Genomic DNA, 13,151 nt, shown 5'->3' with positions numbered 1-13,151 from the left:
AAACCTTGGTGTGGGAAGAGGAATATTAAAAAAAAATTATAATAAAGTAGTATAATAAAGTTATCTAGCTAACTAGCTACATTTTATCATTTTATCAGTACAGTTACACATACCAAGACATAGATAATTTTATTCAATCTTAATAGAATTTTTTAAAGCTTTGGGATGGGAAGAGAAATATTTAAACCATTATATCAAAGTAGTATAATATATTTAAATTATCTATTTATCTATACCTTTGAGATGGGAACAATATTTTAATATATTAAAATGTAATATATTTAAATTTATCTATCTATCTATCTATCTATCTATCTATCTATCTATCTATCTACACACACACACATAAACACACACACACGTTATACACATATAGAGACACAGATATACCACATTTTAAAACTTTAGGAAATCAATTTCTCAAACGCAATTAATGGCAGGCTTTGGGACAAAAAGCCTCTGTATTTTAATCCAGATTGAGTTGTATATTCAAGCGAGCTGGATTTCATTTTCCTTCGCATGGATAAACCTTTCCATTGAGTGATTTTTAAAACAGAATAAATTCTCAGCTAGAGTACATTCTCTTTTGGCCTACATTGGGCTCATGACAATAGGGCTGAACTAGGAGGTAGGGAAAATATATAGAGTAGAATAGAGTGCAATATGCATATGCATATACACACACACACATTATCTATCTATCTATCTATCTATCTATCTATCTATCTATCTATCTATCATCTATCTATCATCTATCTATCTATCTATCTATCTATCTATCATCTATCTATCTATCTATCTATCTATCTCGTCAGAAGGGATTTATAAAGCTTTTGGCTTCCAGCTGACCTGCAAGGCAAGGGAGAGTGACTTGAGAAATTGATGGGACGGGAGAGTTAGCTCTCTTCGCTAAGGACCGTGGGAGCACCGAGGTCATTTCAAACCGTGGCCGGCTAAATTCTCCACTCTTCTTTGGAAATCGGCTATTCCAAAGAGAAGGAAAAGCCGGAAAAGGGGAATATTTGTAGCTCAGGGAATTTCATTTTATTTTTTTTGTAGCTCGGGGCTTGATGATGTTTCCTAGATCGGGTAAGGAAAGGCCTGTAAGAAAACAACGAAGCTCCGAAGAAGGAGGAGGCGTTTTCGTGGGGAGGAAAGGGGTCTTGGGGGGGGGGGGGACCACCGCTCGCGGTCGAGCCAGGGGGCTTCGGGAAAACCGCCGCTTTGGGGGAGAGGGGAAAGGACAACCGGCCGCACTGCGAAGGCAAGCCCGTACGATCAAAAAGAATGATGGGTTTGGGGGGGGGGGGTTGTGCTCGTTACGACGTTTCTCTTCCCCGGGAGTTGGGGGGCTATAAGGGGGCTTAGGAGACTTTCGATCTAAAAGAGGCAAGGAATCAGAAAATCAGGGGGTCCTTCTTTCCAGGCTTAACACTGCGCACCTTCTAAAGCCCCGATCCTCCCTCCTGCCCCCTTCCCCGGTTGAAGTTTGGAGCAAGAGGCGCGCACAACCACCGCTTGGAAGCTACCAGGCCGCTCGGCCGAGCCCGGCAGCTGGAGCCGGCTTCGGCCGAGCGGCCTGGTCGCATCAAGGCGCAAACAATGCGGGGGGAAACCCCCTTTGCCTTTTTTAAAACGCTCTGCTTTGGCCTCCTTCCTCATCCCCCGAGCCGGCCTGACGGTTGGGGAGCTGCGGCTGGGCCTGCTCCGGAGCTTTCTCCTCGCCCTGCCACCAGCCAGCGCCGTGCAGACCCCCCCTCCCTTCCCGCAATCGCCCCTCTCTCCTTCTCTCGCACTCCCCCACCCCTTGGCTCCTGGCAGCGCCACCCGAAGCTGAATGAAGGCGCGTTTACCTTTGGCCCGGCGTGTGGCAGCGGTGGCGAATCACCGCATCCTCGCGGATCTCCCCACCGCGGCTGTCGCGCTCACACAACGCGGGGTCTCTTCCAGGCCGTCGCTTCAGCCTCGGCGACAGCAAGAACCACCATCCTCTCTCGGGGAAGCGGGAGAGGAGGACCCCGGTCGCAAAAAAAAAGGCCCTCTCTTGTTTTGTTTTGTTTTTTTCCACGAGAGAACGCAGATCTCCTCCTTCCCACGGCCGGAACAGCCGTGCGCCTTCGCCCCTTTCCCTTTCTCGCGCTCGCCCGCTTCTTCGCTTGCTTGGCCAAGCACGTGCACACGCAGAACAACGCCGATCAGCCCCCACTCCTCCTCCTCTTCCACCGCCCCCCCCCCAAGATCGGTGGGTGCAGTTTTTTCGGATTCCTCTCCCCCCCCCCCCGCACACCTTTTTTCTTCGTTCACTCCAAAGGCGCACGGGAGGGGAAAAAATATAAAATGAAATTGGAAAGAGAGGGGCGGGCGGGATTTGGCGGGGGGGGGGGGTTGGAGGGGCGAGATCCCCTCCAGAAGCAGGTTGGCTTCCCGCGACCCGAGGGGTTGGGAGTGAGGGGCTCAAGGGGGGGAGGAAGAGGCGTCCGAGAGCCCGAGAAAGAGAAAGAAGCGAGCGCGGGGGAAATGGTCTGCCTGCAAGCCCGGTGCGCCGAGGCGAAGGGAACGGCGCCTCGCAGGGCGCAACGCTCCGGCTGGCCAACCAGCTCCGGCTCTACACGGGAGGCTGTCTCTGGCCGGCCTTTCGCAGACCTCCTTCCTCTCCCTCTCCTTCCCCCCCTCCCCGCTTATTTCTCCCTCCAAGCAAAGCAAGCACAAAAATACACTCTCGCCAAGATTTCGATTCCTTCCTTCCTCCTTCCTTCCTTCCTTCCTTCCTTCCTTCCTTCCTTCCTTCCTTCCTTCCTTCCTTCCTTCTCCTCTTCCTCCTCCCTCCGTCGTCTCTTTCTTAACTCTCTCCTATTCCCGTCTCGCCTCGCCCCTCCTCTCGAATTCTGTCTCCAGTTTCTATCCATCTTTCTCAAGTTAAAAAGGAAAAAAAGGGGGGAGGGAGAAGGCCCGCGGAGGGGGGGGGGAACCGTTAGAATCAAAGCTTGGGAAATCTTTCTTTTTCTTCTTCTCCCCTTTCGCTATGCCTCACCCCCCCCCCTTTCGCTTTCCCAAAAAAAGAAGCAGTTGACTTTTTTTTAATAACAGAAACCATACGCGGGGGAGGGGTTTGGGCTTTCCAACTCCACCCCTCCATTATTTCTGCTCATCAAGTCGCGAGAGGGGGAATAGGGGGGGAGAGAAATCAAATCGCTTGTGGTTGCCTTGGCTAAGGTTCTTGGGCTATTTTTTTTTGGGGGGGGGGGAGCCAGAGTAGGAAGAAAGAAGGGAAAGAAAGAAACGAGGAGGGAAGGAAGGAGCTTGCCTTGATTTCATCTTGAATGGGAAGGAAGGAAGGAAGCTTGCCTTGATCTCATCTTGAATGAGAGGAAGGAAGGAAGGAAGGAAGGAAGGAAGGAAGCTTGCCTTGATCTCATCTTGAATGGGAGGAAGGAAGGAAGGAAGGAAGGAAGGAAGGAAGGAAGGAAGGAGCTTGCCTTGATCTCATCTTGAATGGGAAGGAAGGAAATGAGGAAGGAAGGAAATAAGGAGCTTGCCTTGATCTGCCTTCAATGGAAAGGAAGGAAGGAAATAAGGAAGGAAGGAAATAAGGAAGGAAGGAGCTTGCCTTGATCTCATCTTGAATGGGAAGGAAGGAAGGAAGATGGGAGAGGAGCAAAGGGGAAGAAAAGGGGAGGAAAGTAGCTACAGAAAGAAGACAGGGCAATGAAAGCAATGGGTTGATGAATGGATGAAAGAACGGAAAGAGAGAGAAAGAAAAAGAAAAAAGAGAAAGGAAGGAAAGAAGAAAGGTAGGGAAAAAATAAGAATGAAAGAAAAAAAGAAAGGGAAGGCTTGTTTTCATTTCCAGTTTTTCAGGGGCACCCGATTATTTTGAAAACCAAGACTAATTACGATAATCATGACAACTCTCCTTTTAGCCGTATTCCTTCCCTTTCGCACCACCCACCCATATAAAGGCAGAAAATAGACGTTCAGGCCGCGAAGAATATATACAGCTCTGAAAACCGGGCTGCACTCAAAATAAGCAAGCCGTCAAACCGAGGCGAAGGATCTGTTGGTATCTGGCCTTCGCCTCTCTCCGCCTTCAAGCTTCAGGCCTCCGTCTCTCCCTCCGTCTCTGTTAATGTATGATTTTGAGGGTAAAGTTGAACAGGTCAAAGGAAAATAATCACTTCTGGAGTCTTAAAAGAACCAGTTTAGATCTGGCCACATTTATGTTGTTCTTCACTTAACAAAATTACTTAAGACAAAAAAAAAGATTCTAGAAAAGTTCTTGTTACAATAATTATATTATATTCTGAGTGGGGAATCGCCTGTGTCTAAACCTCCCTAGCTCAGTGCAAATAAAGCTTACTTAAAAGGAACTCCGAGAGCCAGCTCGGGTGGGGGGGTAGTAGTTGAAGGTGCCACGAGCTAGAAACCGAGAGACTGTGAGTTCTAGTCCGTCCTAGGTGCCAAACCAAGCTGGGGCCAGTCACTTTCTCTCACCCCTAGAAAAGAGGCAATGGCAAATCTGAGTTGCCAAGAAAATTGTGGTGGATGGGAGTGAATGGAAAGTGGGAGGAAAGTTTGAAACCCATTCGACAGATTCCCTATTTAAAGAGGCACAACTGAGTTATAGAATAGAGTAGAGTACAGTAGAATTGGAATAGAAAAGAGTAGAATAGATTAAGGAATAGAATAGATTAAGGAATAGAAGAGAAGAGAAGAGACTTCTTTATTGGCCAAGTGTGATAGGAATTTGTCTTTGGTGCAGATGCTCTCAGTGTACATGTGGAGAATAAAATACATTCATCAAGAATAAAAAGACACAACACTTAGTGATAGTCAAGGTTACTAATAAGCTATCAAATCGTACTAGGAAAGAAATAAAAACAATATAAGTTGAAAGATATATGCAACATGGTTATGGTCATGTGGAGAGAGAGATATACTAGGGAGGAAGAGAAGAATAATAGTAATACTTAGTAAATTATTTGTTGTGGGAATTAGTTGTTAAGCAAAGTGATGGCATTCGGGGGGGGGGGGAGGCGAGGGGAAACTGTCCTTGTGTCTAGTTGTTCTGTGTGTCTAGTTGGTCTAGTTGTGTCTTTACAATTGCACCCATCCAGAGTTGGTGAGGCTTACTCTCAGGTAAGACTTGTTGAACCGAAAGGCTTAGGATGCCCCAAGCTAATGACCATTCAAAAGAGTCCCATCTAAAGAGCCCCTCTATGATATCCCCCAGAGCCCCTCCATGAAGGAGATGGGGATTGGGGTGGTTAAGAAGTTTAATATATAATTAAATTAAAACAAATAAAATCCTATCCCAACTTTGCTGGAAATTTATTCCACGGAAACTCAGAAGGACTTCTATTTAACCCAACTGGGATTTAGAGCTTTACTTGGCCACCTACTCTCCCAACTAATGGCTCTGATTTCTGGCTCTCCTGGGGGTCTCCCGGCCTTCCTTGACTTGTTGTGTGTTGTTGTTAGTTGCGAAGTCGTGTCCCACCCATCCCATTGCAGCACCATGGACCACGTTCCTCCAGGCCTTCCTGTCCTCTACCATCCTCTGGAGTCCATTTAAGCTCTTGACTCCATCCAGCCACTTCATTCTCTGCCGTCCCCTTCTTCTTTGCCCTCCATCGTTCCCATCATGAGGCTCTTCTCCAGGGAGTCCTTCCTTCTCATTAGATGGCCAAAGTCTTTGAGTTTCCTCTTCAGGATGACTTGTTGTGTATCAAACCACAAACACATCATCCTGGAATTCGAGATGGAATTGTTCGAAAGCAAAGTCCTTGGAATCGACCAAGGTTTTTTGAGAGGGGGCAGGTTTTTTAATACCTCTCTCTTCCTTACAATGCAGAAAGTTGGATTCTTTAGGAAGAGAAAATTCCCCACTGCATTGTCTCTTCTTCTGAGTCTGTGTAAAAGTTGAGGCATCTCCTGGATCACTCCATAAAGGCATGGGAGAAAAATAATAATCTGGGTGCACAGCACCCCAGTTTTTAAGGGGCTCAGATGTTGGTCTTTGACCAAGTTTGCCAGGCCAACAACAAACAGCAGCCTTAGAAATTGGGTCACACCTGACCTCACTGGGCTGCAAACTTTGGTAGGCGTGAACAACTGAAGCTGTCTCCCGCACAAGCCATAAGCGTCCTAGACAGTTGGTCCTTGACTTATGACGGAGTCCAACATTTCTGTGGTTAAGTGAGACATCGTTAAGTGGTTTGTGCCCCATTTTACGGCCTTTCTTGCCACCATTTGTTAAGCCAATCCCTGCAGTTGCTAAGTTAGTAACCCAAGTTTGTTCAGTGAATCTGGTTTCCCCAGTGACTTTGCTTGTCAGAATGGTCTCAAAAGCAGAACACGTGATCCCTTGGGACATCACAACGGTTCATAATTACCATATTTTTGGAGTATAAGATGCACCTTTCACCCCCCAAAAAGAGGGTGAAAAACACTGAATATAGCATTTTTGGCCTAGCGAAACCCCTTTGCAAAAATGGACGTGCAGAGGGTATGGGAGGGTTGCAAAGTGCTCCTGGGGGCTGGGGAGGGCAAAAACGAGCAAAAAACGGGCCATTTTTTCTCCTTTTTGCCCCCCACCCCACCCCCAGGAGCACTCTACAAGCCTCCCAAAGTTCTGCATGTCCCCACACTCCCCTTTTTTGTGCAAAAAATGACACGTGCACAGGATTTGGCAGGCCTCCAGAGTGCAAAAACATTTTTTTAAAAAAATTACCTCTTCAAAATCATGGTGCAACTTATACTCTTATAGTCCGAAAAATACAGTATTTTGATCACCTGATCATGGAGATGTTGCAAAGTTCGTAACTCTGAAAAAACAGTCATAAGTCTTTTTTTTTTGTAACTTTGAAGGGTCATTAAAGGAACTGTTGTAAGTTGAGGAATACCTGTACATTGCTAGCCTTCTCTTAGGAGTGCATATGATTATGTGGATTCAGTCCCTCTTAGCAACCATCTCTGCCTTTTATTTCTGTCCACTCTCACCCCGCTGAGACTCCTACAACAAATTTCAAATTGCCTTGGCTAATTTACTATTAATCCTCCGGGATCAACACAACCAAAAAGGGCTGTTGCATTCATACAAGAGGCTAAGCCACCTTTGAAAATAATAACAGAAGCAGAAACCAAACCTCCCCTATTGGATTTTCTTAAATTAAAAACAAACACCCTATGTCTTTTTCAGATGGAGTTTAAGGGGTTGTGGGAATAAATCCAGGTCTCTCTGATGTGAAAACAATGTATAGATCTTTGCATTTCTGCACACACCCACACCTCCGCATAGATGCGGACAAACCTGCATGCGTTTTTTGATCAAGAGACTGGCTTGGAGATATTTACATACCAGCAATTAACTATTTTAAGAATAAATGAACCACGGATTCTGTCTACAAAATGCAAAATGCATTGCAGCCAAAGGACAGATGGACACAGATATAAATACACACACACACACATTTATAGATATAAATGCATACATACACAACTATAAATATAACTCACTCTCTCTCTCTCTCTCTCTCTCTCTCTCTCTCTCTCTCTCTCTATCTATCTATCTATCTACACACACACACATATATAAATATAAATACATATATACATACATACACACACACAACTATAAATATAACTCTCTCTCTCTCTCTATCTATCTATCATCTATCTATACACACACACACACACATATATAAATATAAATACATATATACATACATATATAACTCTACACACACACTCACACTTTGCAAACCAATGGAAATCCATGCTACCTAAACTAGGACATTTTAAGGTGAATTCCTAGATTTCCACAAGCCTCAGTGAAAACCAGAAGTTTCTTTCCCTTTTTCGCTTTCTCTCCTCCCCTCACTCCTCCTATTCTCCCCCCCCCAGCCAAATTAACACTTTTCAAAAAATAAAATAAATTTCCCCCTCCTCCGAGAAAACGTCTGGCTGAAAACTCAAAATCACTATATATTTCGCAATTTGGAGAAAAAAAAACACCCTAGAAACAAGTGCAAATACAGCAGGAGTGATAATAATCCTTAACCCCCCCCCCCCCAAAAAAAAAGGGGGGGGAGAACGTGGAAAACTCTTACGCGTTTCCTTCTAACCGAATCCAACGTAGAGGTATTGATCTTTAATCCTGCCAGGAAGATACCAGCATCGCGCGGAAAACAGGGGGAGGCGAGATTGCTAGCTAGCTGGTCCCGAAATGAAACCCGGGCTCGACCCACCCTCCCAGGGTACGTTTTGCACTCACACGACCGTCACGCAAGTGCGCGAGACACGCGCGCACGGAAGCCCTCTATGGTTGGACGCCTGCCTGCAAAATTATAGAATTATGCGTGGCATTTCCACGCAGAGGCCCACAGGACGTTGCTCCTTCAATGCGCGAAAGGCTGCGTAATTGTTAAGGGGGTCGCTCCATCCTGCAACCCCCTTTAAATCGAATTCTATACAACCGCAAGACAGGATTCAGTTGCGAGGCGTAGGGAGAACACACACCCCCCATGAAAATCTTTACTCCCCATCTTTGCGATGGATTTACACAACTCCCCCCCCTAGAAAGGCGCACCGGTCCAGATAATAGCCCCCCCTCCCGATCCAAACTCTTTTGCGCCGCAAGACAGACCGATCCAGAGAGATTTTTTTAAAAAAAAGAAAGAAAGAAAGAAAAGGGGGAAGTGAATTTACACGTTCACACCCCGCTCTTGGCTCACCTTCTCCCCCAGCCAACCAATTGGAAAGGAAGCTGGAATGCCCCACCGAGATATTGCGAGCGACACCCCCCCCCCCCGCCCCTCAAAGGCCGGCTCGGATCCTGTCCACTTCTTCTCCAGCGGCTCTCGTTTCCAAGCAAATAGCCCGAAGCTTCGTCCGGCGGCGTCAGCAAGCAAACAACCCGCGGTTACTTTCTCGTTCCTTTTCGGGGGGAGGGGGGATTAAATCCTGGCGACCCTCCGGGCCGGGCCCCGCCGCAGGAAAAAAATCCAGCGAGTTCCCAGCCGAGGGATTGCGAGCTCACGCGCGCCTGCACCTATAGGACGGGGAGACGTCACGGCCCACGCAACTCTTTTGTCAAGCCGGAGGGCGACAATCCGGGACCGGTTCGCGTCGCCCCTGTGTTACAGCGGAGCCCCCGCAACCCGTTTTGTGGCCTTCTGCCCCCCTCCCTCTCCAAATCCACGGGGTGGGGGAGGACGGTGGGGGGGAAGAGCGCAGATCGGGACGCGCAGCAAAGCAATGCCGGCCTGATTTTTGGGGGGTGGGGGTGGGGAGACGAATGGAAAGGGATGGGGGCTTGGAATGAAAGAGGTAGCAAGGGGCGAGCGGTGCCCGAAGGAAGGAGGCGCTTCCTTTGGTGGGGAAAGTGATGCTGCCTCCGCCGGGGAGTTGAACCCAGGGTGTCGAGGGTGGCTCAGCCTGGCGGGAGGCGCCCCCCGAATCTGTAAATTCCTTGTTAAAGACGCTCTTTTTCCCTGCTCTGTCCTGTCGCGCAGCTCTCTTTCTTTGCTCAGGTCTGCAGTGGTAGGAGGCGTTTTGGTAAAGGCTGGCCACATACACACACACACACACAGAGAGAGAGAGAGACAGACAGACAGACAGACAGACTGTGTGTGTGTGTGTGTGTGTGTGTGTGTGTGTGTGTGTGTGTGAGAGAGAGAGAGAGAGAGAGAGAGAGAGAAACAACGAAGGAAGAAAGAAAGAAAGAAAGAAAGAAAGAAAGAAAGAAAGAAAGAAAGAAAGAAAGACCAGCCTAAAGAGACGGTGGGCCCCAACAAATAGAAGAAAAGAAAAAGAAAATCGAAAGGAGGGAAGGAGGGAGGGAGCAAAAACGAGAACTAAACCGGGCAATGGAGCCCAGCAACCCAAAAGGAGGAGGAGGAGGAGGAGGAGGATGTCGGATCGAGCCGGGAGGTGAGAATGGGGAGAGAAAGGAGAAAATATATACCGCATATATGTAAGGCGGAGGGAGGAAGGTAAGATTTGCCTCTTTGCTTCGCGAAACTGAAATTACCTTTCTGTTGGTTTCGCAGACCCCCGCACGCGCCTCTCCGCCCCCAACTCGCCACCCTTCATTACTCCAACCGAGGTTTAAGCGTGGTTAATTTGGGGGAGGTGGCATGGCCGAGCCCCCAGATCTGTCCTCGTGCTCTAAGGTAGTGTGAATATTTCAATTTAAACAGCTGGAAGAACGGGTGGGTGGATGGGTGAGAGAAATGTCTCCCCGCAACCAACCTAAAAATTTTGCAGAAGGCAGCCTCGAGTTTCCGGGAAGATGCTCGCCTCTTCGGGGGAATCCTCCGAGAATTAAGCCCCTCGCATCTGCCCGAAGATGGGGAATAAGAAAGGGTCTCTAAAAAATAATAATAATAAGGTAAGGGCTCGGTCCCATCCATGGGAAGAATTCCCCCAGTAGGATTAGGGGGAATCGTCACCTTCTATTTATTCTCGACTTTAAAAAAAAATTAGGGGAGCATCGCTTTCGCTTTCCTTAAAGTGAAGTTGTTCCAGAAATGATGGACGCGGTTATTCAGCGGGTTGCATTTTTTTAAAATGCACTGTAAGGTGTTGTGTGTGTGTGTGTGTGTGTGTGTGTGTAAAATATCCATTAAAAAACAAACAAAACCAATTTATTTTCTTTTTGTACTGCCTTCAACTCAAGGGTTTTATTGTTGGCGACTGCTGCGATTTTGTAGCAGCAGTTTCAGTGCCAAGGTTTTTTCTATGTATTTATTTTATTTAAAAGTGATTTGGTTTCTCCCTCCTAGGGCTGAGAGAGAAGGAGTGGCCCAAGGTCACCCTGCTAGCTTCGTGCCTAAGGCAAAACTAGAACTCCCCGTCTCCCAGTTGTTGTTTTTTACCTGGTGCCAAACTGCCTCTCTGATATAAAATATCCATTGGGATTCTGCTGATCTTCACAAAGTTGGAATTGTTTCTCTTTAAAAGTATTTAATTTTGGGTGTCCCTCACCCCAATGGATTGGCAGAAGTATTACCGCATAGGTGCGTATTGTGTAAGTGTGTATTGCCTCTATAAATGTTTGTGCGTATAGATTTCAAACAGTTCTCATATCTAATGGGAAATCACTCCAGCTCTCAGCAAGTCTCTCTCTCTGTCTGTCTGTCTGTCTGTCTGTCTGTCTCTCTCCCTCCCTCCCTCCCTCCCTCCCTCCCTCTCGTGTATCTGTATGTATATGAGTGTTTGTATGCGCGAGAGACAGAGACACAGAGAAAAATACTGAAATATTAACCTTTACAAGAAAAACGAAGCTTCAGATAAATAGGCTACGATGGAAAGTATAGATTTTCCCTTGAATAACTATATCCTTTTTAAAAAAAATAAAGTGACCAACACAACTATCCTCAACTCTCACACTCGGGTTCTAAGATTCTTTAAATATATTTCTTCTTAAATTTAATTCTTCTTACATTCTTTACATTCTTATTTTAAGCAAAAAAAGAAAATTCAGCCAGGCCAGTGGTTAAGCTAAGCCAAGGGGAAGCTAAGAGAGGCTTTAAGATGAACCCAAAGGATTGAAAATAATCAACGCCAAAGAAAATATACAGGATCCCTGCCTATTCCCTCACTGGGGGCACACGACTTTTTGGAGTAAATAGACCTCAAATATTCCCAAAGGGAAAACAAAACAAAACCATTTAGGAAATAGTTTTTCCAACTCCTTTCAGGATTCAATTGCAAATAAGATCACTTTAATTCAGGATGGCTGAGCACCAGGGTGGCATACAAATTTGTTAAACAGAAAACGATAAAGAGCCAGCTTAGTCAGTTTAGTGCCAGTTGTGTAAGGCACCAAGCTAGACAGCGGGAGCCCGTGAGTTCTAGTTCTGTTATAGCTATGAAAGCCAGCTGGATGAGGTAGGGCCAGTCATACTCTCTCTCTTCCCCCCCCCCCCCTCTCTCTCCCTCTCATCCATCTTGCAGGATTGTTGTTATGGAGCAAATAAGAGGAGGAAATGTGTTAGATATGTCTTCCATTTGATTTTTTTCTAAAAAATATATTCAATAAAAATAAAATAAAATAAAAATTATCTCTGTCTCTGTGTATCTGTCTCTCTCTTTCTGTCTCTCTCTCTCTCCTTCACACACACACTCTCTCTCTCACGTATACACACTAGTTCAATTCATCTCCTAGGAGTTGTTGTTGTGGGGAAAAATAGGAGGAACAACGTATCTTGGATTTGTCCTGCTGCCTTGAATTATTTATAAAAAAATAATTAAAGCAGAACATAAACAAGCAAGCAAACTGGAGTTTATTAGTCTGCTCCAATTCTCACTGTGCAAGGGAATCCCGATTCCTCCCTCTTTATTTTTATCCCTCTCCTCTGGTACCAGCATGTTCTCTCCCTGTTGTCTTGTCAAGCCCCAATCTTATACCCCTATACGTGTTGCAATTCGAGATACAGTTGGGTCCCTGTCCCCCTTCCACCTTTCCCCAAAAGGCCTTGAAAACGTGGCCTGGGAGATGGCACCCACCAAGTGACTGCTTATGATTGTGTCTTGCCACCAGAGGATGGGGATGAGGGATTGTGGGTTTTTAGATGAGGGAGGCTTTTATGTTGTGAATTTTGAACATTGTGAGCTGCCAGGAGTTACCTCTGTGTGAGCCCTGAGCTATTTATTTCACAAATACATAAAACCCGCTGGACGTCATGCCCTGCATTGGTGCCACACATGTGTAGAGTGATAACACACCCTTTTTAATGACCCTGTAATCCCTAACACTGAAATATTAAATTCCGGTTGAAGACATTGGCTGTGGGTTCAGTTGAGTGAGTTCAATAGAATGGCTTTTTAAAGACCTTTGAATTTCAGCTTAAGAGGAATAAGGTTGTCTTGTTTCAATTGTATTTATAAAATTAAATGGCCAGATGTAAGCAACAACTAGCAAATAACGCCAGAGTATCTCAATTTCTATTTGATCACCTGTCCCTTTTTATTTATTTATTTATTTTTTGGAAAGAGACTTCTTGAAATTCATGGGAATATTAAGTTAAATGAACCATCACATACTTGAAAAATATCCACATATAAATAGATTGCTGCATTGTATACTCGAGGCATAAATTCTGAGTATTGAAAGGAATTTTGAATCAACCTATTTTCAGTTTGCTCTT

At 45.9% G+C, this 13,151-nt stretch overlaps 1 protein-coding gene and 1 long non-coding RNA gene across 3 annotated transcripts in view; one reads left to right on the top strand and one right to left on the bottom strand.

Annotated features, from left to right (window-relative positions):
- The window catches only part of TBX5 (T-box transcription factor 5), a 38,754-nt gene extending 30,005 nt beyond the window's left edge, over window positions 1-8,749 (bottom strand). The window contains exon 1 of one of the 2 annotated variants that reach the window (XM_081966923.1): window positions 8,733-8,749. The gene's annotated coding sequence lies outside the window, so the exon portion shown is untranslated. Of the gene's footprint in view, window positions 1-1,853; window positions 2,657-8,732 lie in introns of those variants that run through there. The other variant, XM_081966922.1, reaches the window with a different exon arrangement.
- The window catches only part of LOC309399284, a 667,582-nt gene that overhangs the window by 13,327 nt on the left and 641,104 nt on the right, over window positions 1-13,151 (top strand). The gene's annotated exons all lie outside the window — the stretch shown is intronic.

Source organism: Natrix helvetica (assembly GCF_964273705.1).
Source record: "Natrix helvetica genome assembly, chromosome: 14".
Lineage (NCBI taxonomy): Eukaryota > Metazoa > Chordata > Lepidosauria > Squamata > Natricidae > Natrix > Natrix helvetica.
Note: the sequence above shows the minus strand (reverse complement) of the source record. Positions and strands in the feature narration are given on the sequence as shown.